Raw genomic sequence first — 13,792 nt, forward strand, 5'->3', positions numbered from 1 at the left:
TTTCTATTTTTCTTTTCCACCTCAAGCAAAAGAAGTAGCTTAAAACAATATTTGAGGACAAGATACTTTTAAAACACTCCATTGATACACCAGACTATTTTGTTTTTATTTTAAATATTAATATTTTCCTTTTTAACACTTTTCATATCAGGATCACTCAGACCACCCAACTAAAACTTTTATTGTAACTTCATAATGCCTGAATTATAGTACAACAAATTTATATCAGGCACCCTTCATTATTTACAACTGTTTGGGTTACACAATCAATTTATGCAGTGCCACTGACCCCACATATAAAAATTCCACATGTTTCATATTGCATGCATGTATTTACAGGAAGAGTTTTAGGCCTCATATTCCCAATAGGTAGCTAGTGATATTTTGAAACGTTCCTTAGTCACACTACTGCAACTGCAAAGAGACTAATCGGATGAACCATCTTATACTCTAGCAGCCAACATTTTCTGACTTCTTCTTCCCCTACTAGTGTCCCGGAGGGTTCAAATCAAAGTTCTAAGATTGAGGCAGTCAGGATTTTTAGCAAGAGAGAGCTAATAACTCAAGACCCTGATGATTTGATACCAAACCACTGCCAATTTGATCCATTGCTCTTACCCATGTCTTCTGAGATTGGGTGACTCAAAGCACAAGAGAATAAAAAAATTAAATTATTAACATACAGAAAAAAAACTTCCAGAAAATTTATGAGCTTGCAACTCAAGATATGGATAATTAAAATAGGTACATCCACTTATTTGACAATTTTATTACCTATATCCCTAACCCTGCAATGTTAATTATTTATTTTTTTTCTGACTGCCATTATACAGCATAAAAAACCTACAGAATGTTTATTTTAAGTCACGATTTATACCAATGGCGAGCCACCTCTATACAATTTATTAATCTTAAAATAAATTTTAAATCCGATGCCAGTGTTTACAAATAATAATAAAAATAATAATAGCAAAGCAATATTGAACATGTCAACACACATACAAAAAAGGGGAATTAGCTAAGGTTTTACCTTATTGTTATTCCATTGAAATAACTACCTTTTTTCGAATCAAATAAATAACAAATAAAAAATTCGCGCATTTTTTTCTTTTCTGATGAATGAAAAAAAAAATAGGCTGTTTCCTCGGGGGTCCGCTATACCGGCCGCTAAACTCATCTTCGCCCATTTTTTTTTTCAAATTCGGAAGAAAACCTCTATTTTTTAAAAATACCTGTAAGCTACTGGTAAATTTTCAGCAAATTTATAATGAAACGAGTGTACTCACCTTGCGACACATCCACCGGAAAAGATTGATAGCCTAGCATACCCAGCTTGGATACAAAACTGGTACAAGAGGCGGACTATGTTTTGTAGCAAGAACATCCGACCTCATCTCAACCATTACTTTATGAATGTCAGCCCGACGGACAAGAAGTGTTGCCTCATCTTGGAGCCCCTATCGACAATTAAAGTGACGCAGAGACCCAGCACGGGCGTTTATTCGAGCCAGACTTGACTTCTTTTCCAGTTAAAACTCGAGCACACTTCCTTTTACTTTTCTCGCAAAATTTAACTGGATGTTTCTGTAAACCGTTTTTTACAAAGCGAATTTGTCAAGTTGTATTTTGGCAGGATCGTCTTCCAAATCCTCTATTCTTCACTTATTTCGCGCCATCAGCCTCGAAATTTACTCCGTAAAATTTCTTTGTTTTCGAACAGCCAATCAAAAAAATGATTTTTCGGTTATTCTCTGTCCCCAGAGCCCTTTGTTTCCTCGTGCCTAGGCCCTGCCGGCTAAGAGAAACGAAAAGGGCTATGGGGACGAGAATGAGACTGAGGTTGAACTTTAGTTTTCAGTCCTTTCGCAGATTAAAGAGCAAAATGGCGGAAATTTTAAAATTCATGAGGAAAAAAAACCTTTGTTGGACGTCTTTTGAGCCATTGAAACGATTGTTTTATCTTTTTCATGCAAAGATCCTTGGTATTCCGCTGCGCGGCAGGGCGTAAAAACTGTAAATAATTCTATTGCTTCGGGGTTTAAGTGTTTTCAACCCCATTGAATTTTTTAAAAAAATGAAAGACCAATATCACTTGTTTTTGTTCGCTTCCGGTGCAGGTTTGCTCTAATATTTGCCCAGAGATCGCGACAAACTTCAACCAAAAATGTTTTGTTCTCATACAGGTGACAAAAGCAGCTAAAGCGCATGCGTTTGACACAATAAAAACTGTCATTCAAATAAATAAGAGTTACCGAGAGTCACCACAAGTGAGTTCCCCACAGGGACAGAACAAATATATAGCTTTTGCTTGTCTCAATGTAAACGTGCTCGCTTAACGGCGGCACATATACTAAAATTGGAACGATACAGAGAAGATTAGCATGGCCCCTGCGCAAGGATGACACGCAAATTCGTGAAGCGTTCCAAATTTTTTCTAACTTTGTTTAATTCTTTCTTAAAGGGGCATAATCACCAACATTTAACATAACCTGATAATCCAATTAAGGCATTGGTACTAATTGAAAATCCACTTAAAGTGCAGAAAGTCGCCTGGCATTGCTAAAATGAACTGTACTAGTCATGAAAATTGTTCAACAGTGATGTGGTCACCGACTGATAGGAACGATGTGGCAAACTTGAAAACGTCGGGCCGACGTTTTCAAGTTTGAAAGTGTTGATTGATCAAAATCACATTAAAACCATTGATTGCGTTTTATTTACATCTTGGAAAATAAATTCTGCCTTTCTTTTGTTGTTCAAAGGCTATCTGTTAAATAGTGAGTGCACCTTATAATTCTACACAAGATTTATCGTGACTGACTGTCACTTTAATACCTTTATTTAGTCTTCCATTTTCACTCACTTTTGGAGCACCTGACATATCATCGCAAAATAATAATATACTCCCTTGCACATAACACATTCTAAACTATTATTTTTGTTGGGTGATCGGTCAAGTGAAACAGTTAGGTTATTTTGAACTGGAAGTTGACAAGTAACTGATTTACTAGCTACTGCCGCAGTTAATATCACTTAAAAGTTGACAATTTCGGACTGTTATGTACCTTTCTGCCGTCTATTTTCTCGAGGTATGTTGGAATGACAGTGGGTTAAATTAAATCTAACGGTTTCTCAAAACAAGAAAATTTGTCATGTCCTTTCAGGCATCTGATAATACATTATCAGGTAATAGGCTACTGACATTATTCAGTGTACGTACGTAAAGTTTAAAATGCGGGTGATCGGTTGAGATTCGACATTCAGCACAAGGTGTAAGGCCCAAGATCACTGTTTTCAAAACATTCAGTTTTCAGTAACTAACCGCGAAATGTAATTCGTTTCAAGGAAAGGCAAGATCGAACGAAGACTAGTCCGTTGAATCAGACCTCACAGTTTCCATAGCCTACTCTTTCCGAACTCTTCAATACGAGTTGATTCCTTTTATATAGAAACATGGAATAGGAAACTTTTCATTGAGTACTTTTCTGTGATCGGGGGAGTTAGCTTGATGAAGATCAAGAAAACTGAGATTGTAGGCAGCTTTCATTTGCTTTGGCCACTTGAGTTTGGCGTACGAATAAATATTTGTTCTGCATGCACGGATATGCTTTTTCGCTTGGCTATGAAATCTGTGAGGGATCTTTGTCATGCAAAAGACGAATCCACGAATTTAACAATTCACCCTGTATCGCTCCAATTGCTCCAATTTGATGCATGGATGACTAGATAACAGGCAGTCGATAAGGAGAGCTGAACTTAAATTATTTTTTTCTGCCAGGCTGGTAGCAAGAATGACCCTCCTAGATCAATCACAGACAAAGCGGATCTTCTCTTTCCTTAAAAAAAATCGAAATAAAAGCACTCAGACTTTGCCTTAAAAGATCGCGATAAGTTAAAGGAGTGTTAATGTTACTGTCACTAGTGCATGGTTTATCATTATGGTAATATATTCACTGAACGTATCAAAGACGTATCACAATTAGAACACGTGGGAAACACTTAAGTCATTGTGTGCTCTTTGTTCAAATTTAATCGGAAGAACAAAAAGACCCGCTAAGACTGTTTATCAATATTTTCATCAGTTCCAAATTCGAGATCTTGATTGTCTTTCGGGGATTCTAAGACTTGAACTTGCGGTGATACTCCCAGATATATGTTCTAAGCGTATTGATCCGCACATTAAAAAAATGATCCTTCAAAAAAGCCGTCCGGATAGCACTGACAAATGTAAGGAGAAATTCCCTGAGGGTATAGTACCGCGATCCCAAAACGGTTTAATAGCGGGGTCGGGCAGTGTTTTGCGCTCGTCTTCATGCTTAAGCTCCTTATTCAGGCTTAGTCCTAACCTGAGATCATGCCCTCCCTCCCTCCCTACTTATCAATTCGGGAAGGAGTTCTTTTTTTCGAAGGAGAGAGGGAAAATGAACGCCTGATCGCAGGTTAGCTTAGTCCAGTCCCTGAACTCACAACCATTTTATGCGGGGTATGGATAGTTTCGGGACTGGACTACGTATAATGCCTTTCAGAGTATTTGTCCACATATATATAAACGTATCGCTCCATGTCAGGAGGCTTTTCTTTAAGGTATAGATGTCGTTCAAAGTAAGTCCATGGTCCGACGTATCAATACTTCGATGATGCATGGAATGAAGCTAAACAGTAACTAGGTAACAAATAAAAATGATTCCATTTATAACTTAATAGGAACTCCACCAAGATAAGTGAAAGATACTTGCAGTTCGGTTAAGCGAACTAATCCACGTGCATGATGGAACGATAAATGATTACATAACCAACTGATGACACAGAGGTGACAGATAATTGACAGCTACAATGAAGTCACTTTGAAGCAATGATAGTCATGATATGTATGTGAGATTAAGAAGCTGCTAGATTAGCCGTATTTCAGTCTTTTTAAATGAGTTTTACACCGCGAATCGATCAAATCGGCGTCCGTCGCTTTACCTACGTTTATCTGGTAAGTATAATGCAAGCTTCTTTGTTGCTGTGTGTATTTCGTGATCGTCTTGTAACCTTGAAGTCACGCTGGTCTAAACGTTGTATTTAATACAGTATTTTAAAATGCCTTCCATAATCATTGTGTTATATCCTTGTTTAATCATTTCTCAAGAATGCCTCTGAGTAAACTTTATCTTTGATTTGTTGTAAATGTGCTCGAGTTTGTCTGACAAACTCATAGCGCCTGTCGCATTTAAACTGCCGTAAAGAATATAATTATGCAATGGCGGTAACATCTTGAGAATTCACTAAGAACTCTAGCGGTCTTTGCCGCTCGTAAAGAAAAGAAAAAGCTCTCAGTGCGGAAAGAGAAAGGAAAGAAACTAATGCAACGCTATTATTCTCAAGCCCGGCTTATGCTCTCCCTGTTCCCAGATTTTCTTGGCCGGCAGATTTACCGGATATTTTCTTCGCGCGGAATTTCAGTGTGCAGTCGCGTGCCACTGCCAAGCGTGACGCGTTCGCGAGCGCTTCGCACGCACGAAGCAATTACAGGAAAGGCGGTAAAACAAGTGGTGCGTTGTTAGCTCGTAAACTGAATGAAACAGGTGAAAAAGGCGAGCAAGAGAAAATAATTCTCAAAATATTCCTGGCTAAAGTTGTCTTGTCTAGTAAGGGCCGATTTACACGGTACGATCGACTTCCTCGCCTACGACGTGTCTAAGAACGCGCGCGCGTCTGTCGTAAGGATGTGGTAGGTTTATTTACACGACGCGTGTCTTGTTGTAGTCATGGCGTAAGCGTGTCGCGTGTCGCAGGCAAATTCGTACCGTCTAATTCGCCCCTAAGCGAGAGACCCTACCGGTCCTCAATACACCTGCCGAATTAAAAGGTGCTCTTCAAATATAAGGTGGCAAGCCTCACTGAATACGCCATGCAAAATTGTTTTGATGCAAATCCGTTTTTACTTTCTGAACGAAATTGTGCCAATTTTTGGATCTTCCCGTGTCTTTTAATGCTGTTTAGTTTTAATTTTGCGTTCATTCAGTCGTTGTTGTTGTGCAAAAAAAAGTGTTTCGTATCAAAGTTTTGGTATTACTTAGCACAGCTAACTGTGGTATTTTGGAGGGGAAATGTTATATGTGACCCTATTTAACGATATATTAGGAGCAATCTTTCACAAAAACTTCTTGTTGCAACTAACAACTGAAAATTGCAAACTCTCAGCTTCTCTCCTCCATTTCCCATAGTTGTGAGTATTTGCTATAACAAACGGTTAAAATGTTGTGGTCTGGTCTTTGCCCGTTGTACTGTGCTTACTGTGAAATGCTCGGAGACATAAACTATATAAGCTACTCTTCAAATCCGAGGGTAAACAAAGTGATGATGATGATGATGAAACGGTTACGTGCAAGTGGAGCTAACTTCGTTGACAACAGATCTTTGATCAACTCAGTATTAATTATTCCGTTTGTTGATCTTAGAAACATATAGTGGTTCAATGTGCAAGATTCGTCTGTTAAGAATTCGTTTTGGTAGCTTCGCCAGTAACCGACGAGCTCGAAAGCGAAATTGGCGACAATACGAGCAGGAGTAAAGCCCATAAAGGTCGTATCATGACAAACCCGAAGTAATGTAAGAGCGGGGGATGAAAGGTATGGTGCTAAACAACAACAACAGTAGCAATAACAACAACAACTGCAACAACAAAATTAACAACAATAAAAGCCACTATAACAACGACAACGATTGCAACAACAACTTGCAACAAACAATGTATGTCTTGTATACTTAACGGGCTGGTCAGTAAAGCATTCAACTAAGGCGTCTGTAATGACATGAGATCGGAGATTTTCTGGCTCGTAAAATAGACTGTTAATAAAATAATCAGATTCATTGAATTGTCATGTAACCAGCGGTTTTGTAATCCTTTAGGGACTGTATTTAGACTGCAAAACAGTTGTATCTTTTGCGAACGCGCTCGGTCTTATGTTACTTTGAACTCCCCCGAACTACTTTAACCCTCGGACGTACAAGGGGGGGGGGGGGGGTGGATGCCACCCCCCCATAAGGTTTTTTCCAAATTTTGAAAAAACGATTTACTCTACAATGCTGAAACTTTCAGTAGCTGTTCATTCATCCTTTGCGGAAATTTTGATATGTCAACAATGTGTTCATGGTATTTGACGTTGCCATGGCAACGTCATAAATACAAGCAGGTCTTGCCAAAAGTCGTCATTTTTACCATTTTTCTTAATTTTTTACAGTTTTTTAACACAGAAGTGCAAAATGTGTTTATTTTTACATTCCGTAAGCCTTCTGGCTTGATTTTGCATCAATTTCCGTTATTTTTTGACTTTCTAAGAAAATGTTGAAATCCAAGATGGCGGATCCAAGATGGCGGCTCTAATGACGTCACGTGACGTCATGGACGGTGACGTCATGTGACGTCACAGCCAATTAAAATTATGTCATCTTGCAGAGTAAGTTAAGGGCTTTCTTCTCAGTTCAAAATAATTTCGCTACGCCTTAATATAACGAAAACTCCGGGGAGGGGTTCCATCCACCCCCCCCCCCCCTTGTACGATGGTGGGGGTGTGAGTTTGCTTGTACGTCCGAGGGTTAAACTACTTTGAACTCCGTTTACAAAAAGTATAAATTGGTCTTTTTTTAACCTTACAAACTTAATTTCTAATAGACTACCGAAAAATCCCAAAAGTTAGCACCCTCAACCGAAAAGAAAAGCCGCCAAAATTCCCTTTCATAGTAAATCTTCCCTGATTGTAAGCCCCTTTTGCAAAGATTGTTTTGTGTTTTACGTCGTTACAGTATAAACACACACTTGATGTTCATTTAAACTACTGTTTCCTCTGTGGCCTTTTTTTTTGTATAAATCCAACATTTTTAGACGCAAACTTTTCAAAACCCAAGTAAAACCTTGCTCGCCACGTAAAAACGCAGAACTCAAAATTAATTCCCACTACCATCCCTCTCCCAGGGGGGGGTACTCCGTCTTGTAAATGACGGGGATGATCGAATGGAGGCAAAACGCAGGACCCAAAAAAATCCTTAAGTCTTCCGACATTACCCAGAAAAATCCCTGCACCAACAATAACCCCCCAAAAATCCCTTGTCAAATTACCCCTAAATTGCCAGGAGCAGCAATAACATAACATAAAGAACGCTTGTTTTGTTTATTCATCATACCATAAAAACGCCAAGGCCGCGCCAAGGCACTTTAGTTCGTTTTTAATACCCAAAAAAATCCCCTATCTAAATCAAGTCACCCAAAAAAATACTTGCCAAATTTTCCAACCCAAAAAAATCCCGGAATCGAAAATTTCAACCCCAAAAAAATCCTTCGATCATCCCCGTCATTAACAAGCCAGAGTAACCCCCTGGGATCCCTCCCTTCCCCCTCTCCCAGAGAATAAGCCCGCCAAAAAGCCTCTTGGACAAACATAAGCTAAGCCTTTGAGTTTCCATCTGCAATGTCATATAATCCTGTTTATTCGCAGCCGTTATTTAGCTTTAAGGGTCTTAAAACGCAGACGTCTTGTCTGAGAAGCGGTACGTTATGGCTGTTACGAAGACAACCTACTAAAAAAGGATTACGTCTTTTAATCTGAAGTGTTGACAGTGGACTAAGCGAAATATCCGTGTTCACAAAAACCAAACCAAATTTTCCACCGTCATTATGCAATAAAACTAAACTGGTTTACTTAACCATTTCTGGTAGAATTTGTTCGATCTTCAATACAAAAGCATAGGGGTATAAATGGGCACCGGCGACATAATGCTGGAGGCGGGGTACCCTGTGATGGACTAGCATCCCATTCAGGGGGGAGAAGAAATATTTCCAGCCGCTTAATGCTACAGAAACCGAGATAAGTTCCGGTAGTATGGGCCGCATGGCTCGAGGCTTCCTTTAATTAATAATTTAGTAATATATCAGGACATGCAGTGTACTCTAGCTAGTTGATGAGTGTCTCTATTAGCTACCTGTCGACTTGCCAACGTATTAAATTCATAAAGATTGAAAAAATGGATGTCCATTACTCCTGGGACATCAAGGGCTTAGTAGCGGACATGCATTTGCCAGCGAAATTAACTCGTGTTTTGATTGAACTTGACAGCATATGACCTTGTTACTTCCATTCATTTAACCTACTCTAACAAATCTATTAAGTCGATTAGCACCAGACGATTTCGGATGTTTCATGCTCTTTCTTTTGTCTTCAGTTGTTTTTGAACAAAACTGAAATTTCAGTGTCGTGAAGCCCGACGTCTCCATTTAGGCGCCTTTGTTCCTGAATTCTTGATCACAATAAGGAAATGGGCGGCGCCCAAAAAGAAATAACTTTTAATGAGTCAGCTGGCTCAAATAAACGGCAATTTTCGGCGAGCAAAGAACAATTAATTAACGCTAAGATTATCTCATTGGAAGCTGTGAAGGTGTTTATGTATCGTCGAAAAAAAAAACTTTATTTATACACGTGACAATGAAGAGTACATCAACTGAGCGACTGAACTGAGTGATTGCACAGTCTCCCGAGCCAGGAGCTCATGTATAATATATGTAATTATGTATTCCAACAAACAACAAGCCATATTTAGAGCAGTTTTCAATTGAGTGTCGTAAAACCAAAGCCAAAGCAATTACTCTGGCCAATCAAATAGGACACAGACAATCCAGTGAACCAATCAAAACTCGAAGCAAATACATGTAGCCGGCACGAAGCGCGGGAAAACGTGCGCGAGCGAGACACGATTGGTTTTGGTTTTAGTTTTGATTGGCTGAGAAAGTGGCGCGAGATTTTTAAACCAATCACTAAACGAAGTAATGCAAAACCAATGCAAACGCAATTTACTTTCGACACTCAAGTGAAAACCGCTCTATTACTAAATTTGTATTTATCTATGATAGCCTAATTAGAGACAAATTACACAAATTCATAAAACGAATGAATTCGTCTTTACTGGGCTGTTCAGAAACGACCCCAAACTTTGGACTCACCAGTTCTCTTTTCTTTTCTTTTCTTACTGTCCTTTCCGCAATTCCTACTTCCCAGGGAATACGCTTTCAACCTGAAAAGCGTTTGACCTAACTTTTCTGAGAACACGAGAATGGTGACGTATAGAGATGACATGAATAAGTGTGCTAACAGAACATTCCTGCAAAACTATCTGTCAAAATTTCTTCGATTTTCAAAATTGTAGCCCAATCTTTACGCGTTGGCTGCTTTCGCAAGTTGTAAAAATGGTGCTTGTTTACAAAAGAGCTACCATTAATATGTATAGTGCACCGATATTGATGACGTCACTATAAAATATATCGTGCATCCATGTGCAGCGTGAAGGATCAATTATCATTTTTCAAAAGATTTAAAGTTCAGGACATTTTCGTTGAGAAAAGCCGTAACAAATTGACATAGAGGTTGTATTAGGAATGGCCACATGACGCATTTTGTTAATAAATCTTCTCAACGGCCAGGGGCAACTTAAAACTTCAATACGCTCTCAGGATGACTGCATTTACAAAATTCTAAGAGTTACGAGTAACAGTGAACATTGTACGTAAAGGTATTTTCAACTCAATTGATTTTCCCAATTAGAAGACGAGTGTAAAATTGTTCAACTCTTGCAAGTCAAGTAAAAAAGGAGAAACGAAAAGCCTTATATGAGAAGTGGACAAGTAAAAAACAAAGCTGTCTTGAGAATGTGCGTGTATTTTTTTCAATGCCAAAAAGTGAGTGTATAATTTCAATCATCGTGTTAAGAGCAAGGTGCTGACATACTTATGGGGCAAAAACACGGGTTTTTTTTCTTTGATTCAGTCTAGTTAGTATATTTGATCAGTGTTTCGTCTGGCGGTAGTGCTAAATTTGCCAGGATTTAAACATGATAAACCGCTTGTCGTTCCGGTGTCGTTTAAGCCTATTATTCATTCAAATCTCTGATTTATTATTTTCTTTATTTAACTTGATTTTTGCCATGATTATTTTGCTTTAGCTTATGCACCTATCAATGTTAAGCCGCTGGGAGGGGGGGGGGGGAGGCCGGGCATAGGCGGGGGATTTGACAGCAAGTATTTGCTCGTAGTGGGGACTTTTGACCGTTTTAATGGACTTTCTTACAACATTTTATTGAGGTTAAGTGACTCTTTTGAACATCCACACATGCCCTGGGGTTGGGCATTTGATCAGAAAGTCTAAGCTAAGTTCAAATGACCGGCCTATGCCCGGCCTCCCCTCCCCCCCCCCCTTTTATCTATTTCATTTGAAAAGTGGTTCAAAAAAGTAAAACGAAAATGTTCTTTGTCTTTGTCTTTGTAGGATTAAAACTGAGATTTTCTTTTTATGGACCTCCAGGCTGGTTAATAACCTACATATATTTCAACGCATTTGTGCAATAGTGTGAGTGGTTAACTCGATTTGCCTGACTACAAGACAATAATAGACGTCTGTAGTTTGCGTTCTCCAATGAACTTGGCCTTTCCTTTTTCTCTTTTTCTTTATTTCCCTTTAGTTGAGGCGCCAAAGGGTAGAATTTTTCACCTTACACTTTTATATTTTACGGTAGGAATGAAAATTTCGTAAAAGGCCATTAACTTCGAGGTAGCCGTTTCTAAGAAAAATTAAAAGCGGTAAAATTATGCCTATTTTATATTTACAAAAACCCGTTTCTAAAATAAGGTGTCCAAAACATTGTTAGAAAGAGAGATTTGAAATACGTATTTCAATATTTTCCAGTGCATTGGAGCAAGACGAAAATGAATGACATATTCACTTAAGGCTCTTAACGACAGATTTAAAGAAGGAATTTCGTTCTTCTTTTGTCAAATTTTTCCGTTACATCATTTTCTGAATACCGCTGAACAGGTATCTTTTAATAAATCTCCGTTAGATTGCCAGTACATCGCATGGCTGCTCAATCGAAGTCGTATCGGATAAACAGGCAAAAACTTAATAGAAAAGTCAACTTCCGATTCTTAGTGACCCGTGGTTAAAATATAAACATAAGACGTAAAGATAAATATTAAAGTCAAGGAATGTTAACAAGTTTTATCAACAAACGTTTCGGGACGCCTCATCGAACACTGGGAACTAGTTTTAAAGCATATGGAAAACAGACTGGGGCGAGTGCAACCATGAATAAACTTGATTACTGTAATCCATTTGAAGCCGAACTTGATTTGCACGTGACGAACAATAGTGTAATAGTTATTTCCCTGGCCCCAGTTGTTCAAAGGGTGGATAACACTATCCACCAGGGCCCAGTTGTTCGAAGGGTGGGTAACGCTATTCACTGGTTAAATTACTATCCAGTGGATAGCGTAGTTTGTTTTGTTAGCATTTATCCACTGGATAGCGATTTATCCGGCGGATAGCGTTATTCACCCTTCGAACAACTGGGCCCTGACTGAAATAACTATCCTGTGGATAGCGTAGTTTGTTTTGTTAACGCTTATCCAATGGAAAGCGATTCTTCTGGTAAATAGCGTTATTCACCTTTTAAACAACTGGACACTGTATTACCATAATTGCCTTGTACAGTATTTCAAAGATCAGGAGCTGTTTTCCTGCAAAGGCTCTAACTTTCCCCAAATGTTCCAATTTTGCAATCATGGCTTTGATTGTGACGTTTTATATGAAAAGTATGCGTAAAAAGGGAGAAGGTAGATTATATTTACAGTAAGTTTTAGTATACGATTATTTACAGTAATCACGGAAAGGCCACATTTGTACTTTTATAGCTTTATATAGAATTAATACCTATCACGAGATTAGATTTATCTAGAAACACAAAATATAGACCGAATGCATAAATGGCTACCAATTTAAAATTCTTTTGTATGCATTTAAATTAGCCTGACTAACCTCGCTCTAGAGCAAAAATTCTTTCGAATTATCAACTCAAAAACGAGGTTAGTCAGGCTAATTTAAATGCATACAAAAGAATTTTAAATTGGCAGCCATTTATGCATTCGGTCTATGACTTTCGTTTCTTTATCGTTGCCTATCCAAAGGTAAGGCGAAATTTCAAAATGTGGTATTTAGATGGCATGTCGAGGCATAATTTACTGATTGATGTTGAATTCGTGAAGTAACGAGACGTGTTTCAATTCTAGCTATCGGAAATGAGTTTTAATGCCAATAAAACACTCGATTTGCATTATCACGAAAGAAAAACAATTCGGTGCAAAAGTTATAGTTCAATCAGCCCCGTGGCACGATTCGGAAATGCTTTGTGTCCGAAAAACGTTTTTCAGGACCTTTCCATCAAACCATTACTTCTCAGTTTAGAAAAATTAATTAAAAACCATCTCCCACTTCCTTTGTTACGCTTGAGTTGTTTAATCTCGACATCTTTACAAAGCGGCACAGCTCTAAAGGCCGTGAATCGACGGTACGTCTAAACAAGAAGGCTTTGCATTTAGCCTGTTACTACACGCTGAGAATTCTATTAACCACTTGAAAAGGTCAGCAGTTTATCTTTGTTCCGTTTTAAAAGCGTTCCACAAATAAATTTTGAAAACAAGCCAAAGACGCACGCAGCTTTGGCTTTTGAAAATTGTCGTTTCGTCTCGTGTTTTTGAAAGGAGATTCGGTTTACGTGAACTTTTAGTGGAAATTGTGCAAGTTTCCGAAAGTATATTCAATAATTATCTGACATATTTTTCCCCTACATTGTTTCCACTACCCTTCTTGTTAATTGTCAGATGGCCAATCCAGTTTTACAGTTCTTTTTTTTTATGCCGAGTATATTGTTAGTGCTGCTAAGTTTGAAGCTCAATCTTACGTCCTTGTTCAATGGACAGGCCGTCAAGCCT

At 38.5% G+C, this 13,792-nt stretch overlaps 1 non-coding gene across 1 annotated transcript; it reads left to right on the top strand.

Annotated features, from left to right (window-relative positions):
- Positions 1-2,324: 2,324 nt before the first annotated feature.
- Positions 2,325-2,433, top strand: LOC144634102 (U6 spliceosomal RNA). The gene has a single exon (XR_013567158.1). It is a non-coding gene; the product is annotated as a U6 spliceosomal RNA (small nuclear RNA).
- The last annotated feature ends 11,359 nt before the right edge of the window (positions 2,434-13,792 follow it).

Source organism: Oculina patagonica, chromosome 12 (genome assembly GCF_052425735.1).
Source record: "Oculina patagonica isolate OP01 chromosome 12, crgOcupat, whole genome shotgun sequence".
NCBI lineage: Eukaryota > Metazoa > Cnidaria > Anthozoa > Scleractinia > Oculinidae > Oculina > Oculina patagonica.